The 13510-nt window shown below is 40.1% G+C and overlaps 1 protein-coding gene across 10 annotated transcripts in view; it reads right to left on the bottom strand.

Annotated features, from left to right (window-relative positions):
• Positions 1-13510, bottom strand: part of FOXP1 (forkhead box P1) — a 581289-nt gene that overhangs the window by 485110 nt on the left and 82669 nt on the right. For all 10 annotated transcript variants that reach the window (XM_025984809.2, XM_025984867.2, XM_025984848.2 and 7 more), the window contains one exon: positions 7828-7957. The gene's annotated coding sequence lies outside the window, so the exon portion shown is untranslated. The remainder of the gene's footprint in view (positions 1-7827; positions 7958-13510) is intronic.

Here is a 13510-nt window from a genome sequence, read left to right as displayed (position 1 = left end):
AGGTTCTCCCTTCCAGCATGTTCTCCAGAGCAGCTGGGCTGCTAGTCCTATGTAGTCTGTTCATACTGTATCAAGGAAAAAACTCATCTGTTCAAATGTTAGGGGCTCCATGAGCTGCCACTACCAGGAGCATCTTTAGAAGAGAACCCAAGGAAGCACACAACACTGAGCCCACCCGCATGATTCTGGGAGATTTTAGACTGAGGGAAAGGCCAGTAGGTAAGGAATATTTTTGAAAAAATTTTTGGAAGAAGTTATTTCCTTTTATATCACCAGTTCTATAAAAATCCTGTTTGTATATTAAGCTGCAGTTTTAAATGAGTTGGATTCCAATTCCTTCCATAAAGACAACTATAAGCTACAAAATCTTCTCTGCCTAAATGAAATAAAAGGGCCTTAAAGAACTACGAATCTATTGAAGATGAGGAGGCAGCAGTATGCCCCCGTGGCTGATGAGCTTTGAATTTGGCCCAAGTTAAGGTAAACTCCACTTGAAAAACTTGCTATGTGATCCTGAGCAGGTGACCAAGCCACTGAGCTTCTGTCTTCTCAACAATAACCCCAGGGGCTCCTGTGTGGCTCAGGTGGTTAAGCATCTGACTCTGGATTTTGGCTCAGGTCATGATCTCAGCATCGTGAGATCAAGCACCTCATTGGGCTGTACAGTCAGTGCAGAGTCTGCTTGAGATTCTCTCTCTCTACTCTTCTGCCCCTCCCCTCTTCGTGCATCCTCTCTCTCTCTCTCTCAAATAAATAAAATCTTTAAACAAACAAAATAATAATACCCAGAATACAGAGACACTGTTAGAATTAAAAGAGGTAACTACTGTGATATTCAAACAACTAGGAAAACTTAATGCCACATGAGTGGTTGTTCTAATTATTTGTTAACAAACATCACTAAATATCATGGAACATAAAGATGGATGAAAAAGATTTCACCTCATGAGTCTATTCCAATTGACTGCCTGGAGCTTCAAGGGACCATGTGTACAGAAAACCCAAGAGTCACCATCAGAACAGACCATGATGGGTCCCACTAATTTTGTCATCCCTGACTAAGGCCAACCCTATCTTCCTATAAACATGCACCAAGAGGTTAACAATTCATATGTTCACCTACAATCACTTTCCAGAACTCTGGTTCCATGACCAACACAACACAAATAATCAAATAATACGTTGAAATGAAATTAAAATGCAAATTAACTAAATGGTGCTTAAGTACACTAATTGCTCATTTTTCTTTAAGAAGGAATTAAAATGATGGCAATTCTCAACAGGGTACCTTAGCAGCATGCACACAGACTAAGTGGAAATTTCCTTCTCTTAGTCTCTGTGCATTACTTGAACCAAGTTAACAGAAAACAGATTATTTTCAAAAACAACACGCAATGTAACTTAAGTTCCTAGAATTTTACATCACGGAAGATATCATTTGAAATATAATAGTTGAATGCCTTCCTCCCTGGTACAGCTTGCTTCGGTGTATTGATAAAAACCAAGATTAATATGCAAAAGGAAATTGCAAGGAACTTGCCCTGAACCGGTCAGCACCTGGTACATGTGTTGCCCCTCCCTTTGAGAAAGAAACTGTACTTGGAGAGTGAGAGTCTGGGTTTCATTCTCACCCCACCACTTCCTTGCTGGGTTTTAGCCTCAGTTGATGCACAGGTAACAAGAGGGTGAGAATGGTCTCTTTTTTATCTTTTCCAAAACTACAGAATTAAAAAAAAAAAGCAACAACAAAAAACAAAACAAAAACCCCCTACAAAATTATAATGCTTCACATACATAACACCAAAACCAGGTGAAAGGCAAAAAATAAACTACCTCACATCACACAATCATGGCAGACACATGTTAAAAACCCAACTGTTACACAACCAGGTAACTGCTAAAATTGTATGTGCATGAGATCTTCTCATTAATATAACAAACATACTGTTTAAGCACTGGATGCCAAATATTCAGGTTAAGTATTGGGTGTATACAGTAAAACTACAAAGACTGGTCAAAAGTCACTTGCTTGGCATTATTTTGTTCATATTCAAGTCAATGGTGAGTGTGTAAGCTTGCCTACAGGAACTAAGTGGAATAATTCTGAGGTCACATCAGCACTCAACAGAAGAGAGGATGTGATCAATTAGTGATGTCTGTCAAGACACAGGAATGGACAGGAGTGGGGAAAATAGAAGATCCAAAGTGTGTCAGGAATGTTCGCCACCCTTGATTTAGGCAAGGGGTATGACGCTTTGTGTAAATGTCATGTGAATAAAAGCCTGCCGGATACATTAAAAGTTTACTCGACAATGAATTTGTATGTCCAGAAAAATGTGTGTATAATCCCATAAGGGGCTTAGAGGGGAATGGAACATATCTGCAATATAAATGCAGATTACCTTTATTACAAAATTGGATCATATTCTCATTCCTAGACTAATTTCCTATATCATAAAACCTATATTCAATTTTATAAATAGCATACACCAAGAATCATAAATTCAGTTAATGCAGAAATTTAACAGATTTTTTTTTTTAATAAAAGTGAGAAAAGGCTGTTTTCAAGCAAGTATCTGAAAGGACAGAAAGGGCTCTTTCTTTGAAGATATGTTTTTCCCTCTGACTCTACCTCCTTGGGGACATAACTAGAGGAGAAATAAATTTCACAGCTAATATATATGAAGTAACATGTTTAACATTATCCAATGAATTTATATCTACCTACACCATATAAATTTATCTCACATAAACTGTCACCTCCAACAGAATTCATTAAAACATTGTTATAGCTTCTGAATTAAACGCAACCTTCTAATTGGAATTTAATCTTACAATAGTAGTGGATTTTCTTTTTTAATTGACAAACGGAATAATTCATTAGTTTGTCTTGGTTCTGTCTGAAGGATTGGAAAGTAAATTTGACCTAGGTGTTGGCTGGCCACTGCTCTAAAGAACTCTGGGGTGGGGTGAAGTGGGGGCTGAAGGCCCCTTCACCATCCTCAAAACTCCTCCTGCTGCTTATGGGGCTGGAAAAGGATGGACACTCACTCATATCATCCCGAATGACTACATTAGTAATATATTCCATTACCTCCACGTAAATGTCACGTTAATTTCTGATCTTCATCAAGCCAGACAATGGTTTCCACCTTGGCCCCTAGCCAATTAGCTGTGTGGAAAATATTCAGCCAATTACATTACTTCTATTAGGTTAGGGACTGGAGAGAAAGGCAAAATAAACGCCTCGAAAATACTTCGGAGATAAAATGTAAGTTGACACTGTCTTCGCATGCTGGAGCCCAAGTTATACAATCTGATAGGCAGCTGCCAGCACTCATAACTGCTTATTAAATCTAGCCTCTCTTTATGGCGTGAGTGAAGATCTGTATTTTTACCAATATTAGGTTCATTGTGTTATGAAAGAGACCAAAATACTTAAGATCATTCGCTCTGGCTTATAAAGCATATTATGTAGTTTATTAAATTGTTAAAATTACTTTTCAAACTCAAAATTTCAGGGACTAGAAGTTTAAGCACAACAAAATGGCTTTGCCCACTGACAGGTTCCAGCATAAGACAACTCAAGAGGGGAGCCCATCAGACAGCTTTCCTGTCCCAAAACACCTGCTACCTGCCCCCACCTCTTCCTGGAAGCTGCACTACCACCACCACCACCGCACCCCAAAACCAATGACAAAAAAAATACACCCTCAAGTTTTATATAAAAGCAAGGAACTCCCAGCTAAAACGTAGCCCATTCTCAAGTTTTAAGTGGGGAAAAAATATTTCCTATGATCTTCCCTCAATCAATAGGTTAAAAGCTAGGAATTGCACTATGAGAGAGATGAAACAAGTAACTGTGGGCAAGTAAGGGAAAACAATCAGTGACAAAACAATGTTGCATGGTGCTACATTCTTGTACCAGATCCTCCAGCAAAAGACAATTCACTGATAGGGAGCAGGCAATGCCAAGGCACAGACTGAATAACAAGCCAGCAATTCACCATCTCTACTCCACTCTTTCTCAGGAAAACTCTATGCAAATCCAGACTGTTATTATCACATTTATTAATAACACTGTGGCTAACTGCCTATTAAATATGCAGCAGACTTAGCTGCTCTTCACTCTTGGAGTCTCGTGATGTGCATCAGATAGGTATCCGTATCAACTACAGCTACACGCCAGGGAAACAGGAGCCAACTCTGACTCCCTGCTGGCGAATGGTGGCATGAAAGAACCATCAAAAAAAGAGACCTCAAGCGCTCAGCCCATCTTTCTCTGTTATCTTGCACCAAAAGTAACTTACTATGCAGGTATGGTTATCACCAAAATAAACTGAGTACGTTGCCCATTTTCTGACCTTAAAATTTTGCCACAATGGTCTATTTGTGCAGACCTTTTCTCATATGGTTTAACTGCCTTGCAAGCGAGTGCAGTTTATTGTTCTGGATGCCTACCCTCATGACTGTGACTCTGTCCTACCATGAAGACACTTAGCACAAAACACTTCACTCAAAATTAGAGTTTATTTCAAGCCTAAAGACTTCAAATTACAAGAGGTAACAATTAATTGGTGCTTTTCTGGGGTTACTCAATAAACTGCAAAGTTCTTAAAGCCACAGGACTGTGAATTATTTTTGACAATGAAAGGACTTAGATATAAGATACATAATACATGGAAAGTCAGGTTACTGCATCACGGAGGAAGAGAATTTAGTCATTTGAGCAAATCCTGGAGGTGTGTGCTTTGAGGAAGAATAGGATAGAAAATCAGAACACATGCTCCAGCTCATTAGATTTCAGGGACTTCCACTACCTACTAAAAATATAGTGAAGGGAAGATTATTACAATCTGATAAATACAAAGCACTTCCTTAATATAAAAAATTGGTATCTGACCAGGCATTTTATCAATTCAAAAGAGAGATCGTTTCATTATAGTTCTTGAGACTGATTTTTTTAAATAGCAGGCCTCACCCAATGAAATTAATGAATAAAATAAACCCTGTCTTCAATAAATCCATTCATGTGGTTTTGTTAAATTTCATACATCAATTTTATGATAGTGAGATTGAGTCAGACTTTCTCAATACTGAAGACAGAGATGACAGTTAATCTCAAATCTGAGTTTGCTACTATTTCAACAACTTTAGAATTCCAACCACTTCTATGAATTCTCCTGTGTATATGAGACAGGCCCAGGCTTTCGTCTCACCTTGACCTGGATCCAAAAAGATACTATGTTTCATAATGCATGCTATCTGCTCACTGGCCTACAGATCATCCACAAAAATCTATCATAGCTAGTAGCAGTGGAAGACCCTCAGAGGAACCTCATGGGTGAGAAATCAAAGGACATTCCCAAGACCATCCAGGAAGATGATGAAAGATCTTTACTAGCTCTAAATTCCATGACTCCATTAACCATTTCTTTTAACTGTGGGCATCCTTGCCTCTTGTGTTACTATTTACTATTTGCCTTATCTCTTGCCAATTAAAGAAGAAATAACATCAGGAAGATAGAAGACTTTGTTTTTCCTCTATCTAAAGCTTCAACAGACTGGAATAACAAAATAGCCCAGGTGGAAGTGAATTTTAGCACTCAAAAGCTCTTTGAGGATCTTCTAGTCAATAATAACTGTGGCTCCTTTTTTTTTTTTTTTTTTAATCTATGAAATGGGAAGGTCAAATTGGTCTCTAAGTATAGAATCTTTGAGGGATGCCTGGGTGGCTCAGGAGTTGAGCATCTGCTTCTGGCTCAGGGCGTGGCCTCGGAGTCCCGGGATCGAATCCCACATCAGGCTACCCTCAAGGAATCTACTTCTTCTTCTGCCTATGTCTCTGCCTCTCTCTGTGTCTCTCATGAATAAATAAATAAAACCTTTCTAAAAAAATCTTTGGGGGGATCCCTGGGTGGCGCAGCAGTTTAGCGCCTGGCTTTGGCCCAGGGCACGATCCTGGAGACCCAGGATCGAGTCCCACGTCAGGCTCCCGGTGCATGGAGCCTACTTCTCCCTCTGCCTGTGCCTCTGCCTCTCTCTCTCTCTCTGTGTGTGTGTGACTATCATAAATAAAAAATAAAAAAATTTAAAAAATAAATAAAAAATAAAAAAATAAAAAAATCTTTGGGGCACCTAGGTGGCTCAGCTGGTTAAGTATCCAAGTCTTGATCTCAGCTCAAGTCTTTATCTCATGGTTCTGAGTTTAAGCCTCATGATGGGCGTGGAGTCTACTTTAAAAAATAAATAAAATTGGGCAGCCTGGGTGGCTCAGCAGTTTAGCGCCGCCTTTGGCCCAGGTCGTAGTCCTGGAGACCTGGGATCGAGTCCAGGCATGGACGTCAGGCTCCCTGCATGGAGCCTGCTTCTCCCTCTGCCGGTGTCTCTACCTCTCTCTCTCTCTCTCTGTATCTCTCACGAATAAATAAATGAAATTTAAAAAATAAAATAAAATTTTAAAAATTAAAATAAATAAACAAAATAAAAGCTTTTAAAATCTGTCCCAAATAGCTAAATGCATAACAATGTCTTAAGGAGACACTTATTAGAGAAATTTTATTCAACTGCATGGGTTGGATGTCTCAATCTCTATAACAGAGATAAACTGGAAAAAAAAAATCACTGAAGACAAAGAAGTAGGCTCCAGTTCCAACCAGGACAAGGACTTAGACATCTCAAATTAGACCCCATGGGCTTCAGCTGCTCCATCTAGAAGATGAGGGCATTTAAACTGACAACTTCTAGGGCCTTTTTAGTACTGACAAATAGGGTACTCTAACCTACCTGCTTTGTTTTAAATATAGGAAATCACAACAGAGACTAACCCGTCCCATGTCAAGTAACTATTAGGCCTCCCAATAGCTGTATAATGCTCCTTCTCCTCACTACCCTTCCCTCCATAAAAAGGAATCTGCTTCAAATACAATCATGCTAAGACAAACGAGATGGACTTTATGCCAATGGTTCTTATCATTAAATGTCACTGAATACAAAACGTGAAATGAAATGGTTCCCCATAAAGGTGACTTCATCCTATGACAAAGCTACCACTAAATGATGTCAGACTTTTTATCCAGAACACCTGGCCTCGACCAAGTATTTTCTCTGACAAAGGCAAGTCACAGTTGTTCATTCATTACTGTCAGAGAGCCGCTGATTGCCAATGAACATGGAAGATGCCATCAAATTCAGAAAATATGTGTAAGAGAAAAAAATCATCATGTTCCTTCTGACCTTCCCCCAAAATTACAATCAGTACTTTGGTGAGGTGAACAATGATTGAAAGAAATGCTCATAAGTCTTTCTGAAAATCTTTGTGAGGCCACCGTAGTTTTCTCAAGAACCCTTATCATATATATGGAAAGCTTGGGATGAGACCTTCTTAGTGAACAAATCAGACTAAATTCCCTCTAAAACTCAAGATGAGATCATTATACTTTTATTCCATGGTGGTTCATTGTTTGCTGAGGTATTATGGGACCAGAAAAGCAATTATTCTTTCGGTGATGCATATGGCTCATAACTTAGATGGCCCACCCTTCACTGTATGAATAAGAAAAAAAACACGCAAACAAAAAATAGTTCTTCTGTGTCCTACTGTGTCTTTTATAAATCCTCAGATCAATGCAGGAGTTATTCAAGAGGGTTACAGCAGAAAACAGCAGAGTCGCTTTCTTCTTTGAAAATGAGAATCTCTCACCCTCAGTTTGCAATTGCTCTGATGAACTTAGGACTTCTAACAGTTTCCTGCACTGTGTGTGACCCCTGCAGCCACTTTTTTTGTCTTGTGAATTTTCAGACAAATACTCATAAACATGCACTTACCCTGTTGGCCAGCAAGCATCACATCCACCCGTTCATGGTTGACAGCAAATCAGAGAAGGGATCGAAGCCCTCACCATCGCCCAAATGTTTCTTTTGGAAACTGGAATTGTCAGCAAAAGGTCCTGGGACACTGCAATACAAAAATATTTTTTACACATAACTAAGATGTAGCTTCTAAAACCACCACTTCCTTAAACTTGAAAACAGCAAGGCAGACATAGAATCTAGAGGTAGGGGAAAACACCTTTAAAATGAGGGTATATCAATATATCAAATGTGATGCTGTAAAATATGAACCGGAAATACTGCTTTGAAAGATACGTTTACCAATTACTTTGACACATATATCAAAAGATTGTTGTTTACTGCGGACTTTGTGCAAAATATTTTACATATTTTGGCATTGAAAAAATATCAGGTCCCGTCATAGAGTGCTCAGGTAACAATAAGGTGTTCGAACTCAAATATTATGTGGATAAGTGTACCATTTCCTAAGAAGTAATTATCTTTTCCAGAAGATGAAAAAATGTAAAAAAGTAAATAATAATTTATATTATTTTTAAGTAATAATGAACATTGTTTCTCCTCCAAAATAATTCTAAAAATGTCTAAAAGTTACTTAAGGAGCAAGACTCACGAAGACATGTCCATCAAGAGACAACATACTATGTAATGTGCAGGTGTCAAAGTGGAGAAGCCTGAATTCTGGACCTGATGTTGTCACCAGTCGTGTGGACCCAGCAAAGCTACTTACTATTTCAAGATTCCAGCCACTTCCTGTACAAGGTCAGAGCAATTATTAATGTTCCCCAAGTCCCTTCTACCACTTAACTTTGTTGGGTTGTTGGTTTTTTTTTTTTTATTTTGATAAAGTACACTTATTCCAAATAAGCTAAACTATAAACTTCTCCTTTAATATTACTGATTAAAAAGATTTTTATCGCAGATCATTCTTATGTCAATCTGCCATCAACACTGAAGATGTGCTATAGGCAGAGGGTTTTTGCACATGCATAGAAGAATTCTTACCCTGGCACTAGTGCCCAACCCTGGTGAGCTGCCACCCTTGATGGCTGACAGCATTCCTTGGGTGCCCATGGAAGGCTTCCATTTCTCTCTACAAAGTACAGTTCCAACTACTATGGAAATCGGCCCCAATGTATTACGCATGAGTGTTTCTTAGACTTTTGTGTGTATAAGCATAGCTTGGAGTCATCAGCAAAAAGAAATGGACTAAGCTTGTTTACCATCTTTTAGGATAAAAACACACTTCTCCCTGTGGCCTATAAAGCCCTGCAAATGGATCACTTTCTACTTCTCTGCCACTTCCAGTCACCAAGCCAATTCCCAACTACAACACAGTTATAGTGGTCTTCCTTCCACTTCAATCAAGCTATGCTTTTCTGTCTCAGGGCTGGAGCACTGGTTTCCCCGCCCCCCGCCCCCCCGCCCCCAGTCCCAGCTCCCTTGAAATGCCCTGAGTCTACTCCTTACACAAATGGCTTTCTCATCACTGGGTCTTAGGGGCAAAGGCTGCTTCAAGTAGACTGTCCTGCCTACCTACTTAGGTTAGATCCCTAATGCCTCTCAGTGAGAACAACCTATTTGCTTTCTCCAGAGCTTCTGTCGTAATCTCTGAACTTTTTTCTCATTTATTCACTGGTCTTCCCCACTTCAATCTAAGCTCTGCAAGATAAGGGAACATCTCTGTTTTATTTATCACTCTACTCTAAAACTTCAGAAAAAGTGCCTGGTGTATAGCAGGCACTCCATACAGATTTATTGGGTCAACAAATGAATCAATCATCAAAAAGAATTCATTCTTCAGCATCCTACAAAAATACTATTGACTGAAAACTCATGATGTGCTAGATATTAAGTATTTTATAGCAATTGTTTCATTTACTTCTCTTCATATGACAAAGTTCCTAGTAGACAATGTTGTAAGTTTAAAAGATGCAGATAAGAAAACTAAGGTGGAGTCTTAGGAACTTGCCCCTAAACCCACAGAAGCAGGGGCTTGACTCTACCCCTTGTTAGTGTGCACTCATTAGAGCTCTGTATTTTTCCAGTCAATACAGTCATACAAACATTTTGAGTGCCTACCTTGTACTAGACACCCTTCTGACTCAAGCTCACTGCAAGGTCTTGTAGCCTCTGTGATCCTGAGCTTTCTGCTTCACACAGGGAGAGCTAAGGCACCCCACAATGACCAGGCAGTCAGTGCAAGTGAGAAAAATAGGTCAGGTGTAAGGTGCAGAGAGCAACGCGCCAGGTTGCAAACTTGAAGACCAGCAGTTTTTCAGCCAAAGAGGGCAGCCAGTGCCCTCCACAAGCCAACTGTTGCCATAGGGGAACATAAGCCCGGGGCTTCAAGAGCTTCTAATTCTATGAAGGAACACAGTCATCTTTACTGTTTTGTGAAATTTCCTAATTTTTAAAAGATAGCAGCTCACTTTTTAATAGCACATGTGAAAGAAGGGGGGGGGGAGAAAGAACAAACTTGCAAGCCCCATGCCAAATGACTGCCCAAGTCATGCCATGTCCGTGATTCTGGAGGTATCTGGAAGCACGGAGAGGCTGTATAACTGAACACAGAAAAACACAGTAGGTATCTGCATACGTAAGGGCTCTCCAGAGGAATTATCTCAAGCAAGTTTTAGAAGGAACTGGAAGGTGGGGTAGCGAAGGTGTTTCACAAAACCAGAATGTGCTATTCAGAGGCTTGGAGGTGGGGAGGAGGCAAGGCACACCAAAAAACAGCAGTTCATGGAGCTTTCCTTTTCATTCATGCTCAGAGAAGCTGCAGGTTTCCAGCTAAGACACAGGCTGGCCAAACAATGCTCTAAGTGTTATCGTTAGTGTTGTCTTGCTTGATTTCCTAAAATATGAAAGTTACCACGCATAGATGAGAATAAAAAACAATGGGGGCCCTCGGTGGCTCAATCTGTTGGGTGTCTGACTCTTCATCTCAGCTCAGGTCTGGATCTCAGGGTCTTGAGTTTGAGCCCCATAACAAACAAAAACAAAAACAAAAACAAAAAACAACTACCACCACGGTTTATGGAACTTTTTTTAGTTTTATTTGTATAGGTTTTAAGAGTCCCATAGACCCAGAACTGAATTCCAAACTCTCTGTAACTCTGACCAAAATACTCTATAAATAATATATAGTCCACTTTTCATATGTATTTGCAGTGTATATATACAAAATACATGCTGTATATATACACATACACCATAATTCATACATATATAAAGTACATATATATACCTTTATATACTATAAAATACAAGCTCTGTAAGTCTAACCAAAATATTATGTAAAAAATACTTGAGTCTTTATATATAGAGTATGTATACTATAAAGTACATACTATATACACATGTACACACTACATGCAGTACATAAACATGCATTTATAAGATATAAGCTCTATAACTCTAGCCAAACTCTGAACTCTAGAAATTAAAACATACAGCCACTGGAATTTAAAATTTTTTAAATTAAAAAAAAAAAAAAGAAAAGAAGACAGATATCCAAATACATTACCCAGAAAACCACCCAGAGGCAAAAACTGTCTACCTAGAATTGTATACCCAGAAAAAAAAAAAAAAATCTTTCAAAAATGAGGATGAAATAAAGATCTTTTCATACAAACAGAAGTCCATCACCTCTTTACAAGGACATTCAGAAAGATGTATTCCAGGCCAAAAGAGAATTATTTCTCTGATTTAAAAAGAAAAGGGGGAGCCAAAATAATGAACTCATGAGTCAATGAAAACTAAACACATCAAAAATGATGTGCATGTCTCAAAAATAAAAACATTTCTTATGTAAAAATAAATTTAAAAATCTGGCAGCACAACACATGCCCCCTGGCCCAGCTCACTTATTTACACTGTGGCAATATCGATCACCAAGGCCTTGCTCTGCAAACCTGAGTGTGCAACCAGGGCACCAGCTTGAAATCCATATTCCTGCCCCCACCCTCAGTCCAGAGAGTCAGGCCGCAGGAATCTGCATTTTGGCCAGATACTCCAGGTAATCTGGATGAAGATGGGTCCTTGCCTCCACTCTGAGGGGCACTACCTCACTCTCCATCTCTTTAGGGCCAAGCTGTTTAGGGAGCCAGGGCTCAGCCCCAAGAGGTCCCAGTTGACACATCAGCAGGACTTTGCTTCACTAGAGCCCCAGAAGAGCACCTGGGCCCAGGGGGTCAGTAGCAAACCTTCCTTAACCCTACTAAATCAGGAGCTGCAATAAATTAAAAGCTCATTAAATTATTTTAGAGAAAAGCCTAGAAGTACTGAAACTTTAATTGTGCCATATTCAATCTGTTTTCCTAGAGACTCAAAAAACCAGATTACCATCTTGGGGGTCATTAGAAAGAATGAAGCCTGCTCCCTTTCAATTTACATATTTAAAAATGCATATATTCTTGCAGTGGCGGCGACCCAGGCTTCCCAGGTCCCGTGGTCATTCCACAGTCTAACCAGAGAAAGAAGCCCAGGATGTCACAGGGTCCAGCTTTGTGTTTTTTGTTGTTGTTGTTGTTGTTGTTATTGTTTTTTAAAGTAGAGGAACCAAAGCCCAGGAACTGTGGTTGCAAAACAGCTCCAGGAAAACAGGTAGAGGCAGCCACAAAACAACCATGATGTTTACTTGTTTTGTTCTCCCCTGTTTATTTTTCCCTGAAGCAATCCTTGCTCAGTACAAAAGTCTGCAGGGAGCTGGAGAGAGCAGCTGTGGTTCCCTGAGGCCAAGACCTAGCAATCAAGTTGTTTACCAAACACTGCCAGGCACGGTGAAAACAACAAGCTAGCAGGCTGCATTTGCATCTGCTTTTCAAAAACAACCTCCAAAAGTCTAGGGCCTGGCCTGGTACTTCCTTGTATGGCTGAGGGCAACTCGGAAATTAAAGGCATGAACTGCATTAGGTATTAGCACCCGTGGCCTAAATGTAATGCATTATTATTCTGTTTCTCTGCCATCCTAGGAAACATCCTAAGAAAGGAGGACTGGAAGCCTGTGGAGTGCAAAGCAGTGGTTTGATACAGACAACAAGCTCCTGCCTGGCATTTCCGGCTTGGCAAACTGTCATCATTTGCTGACCATCCAACACCTCAAGACATCCAGCAGTGGTTTGCAATCTTGAAGGAGCCTTGGAATCCCCAGGAGGGTTCATAAAACACAGATGGCTGGGCCCCTCCACCAGAGGGCCTAATTTAGTAGGTCTGGGGTAGGGCCTGAGAATTTCTAGAAAACTCCCAAGTGAATCAGGTGCTGTTGGTGCAGGCACCACACTTTCTATACCACTTTCTATATCACTGCTCTCAGATGCTTTCTAACCATCCTGAAGACCTGGGAACTGATCTGCCACCTTGACCTCTCCACCTCTCCCCATGGGTTCGCTGAGTGAATACAGGAGTGTCGAGCCCAAAGAAGTTCACAGAACAAAATGCAGTGCATGGTTTTCTGTGTGCCTCTCCAGATTCTTTGCCCAATGTCCCCCTACCCTACTCTAGGCCCTGGAAGGCTGCTCTTTGTGGACAGCATCAACAGATATCCTTGCCCTCTGGCTTTCCAGCTGAGATGGAGGTCTCATCACAGGAGGAAAGATAAGATGGGGCATTTACTGCTGGGCTTCCTTCCCTCCAGGGAAATGCAGGTTGAGTCCAT

This window comes from Vulpes vulpes, chromosome 9 (genome assembly GCF_048418805.1).
Source record: "Vulpes vulpes isolate BD-2025 chromosome 9, VulVul3, whole genome shotgun sequence".
Classification (NCBI taxonomy): domain Eukaryota; kingdom Metazoa; phylum Chordata; class Mammalia; order Carnivora; family Canidae; genus Vulpes; species Vulpes vulpes.
This window is presented reverse-complemented; position numbering and strand designations above follow the sequence as displayed.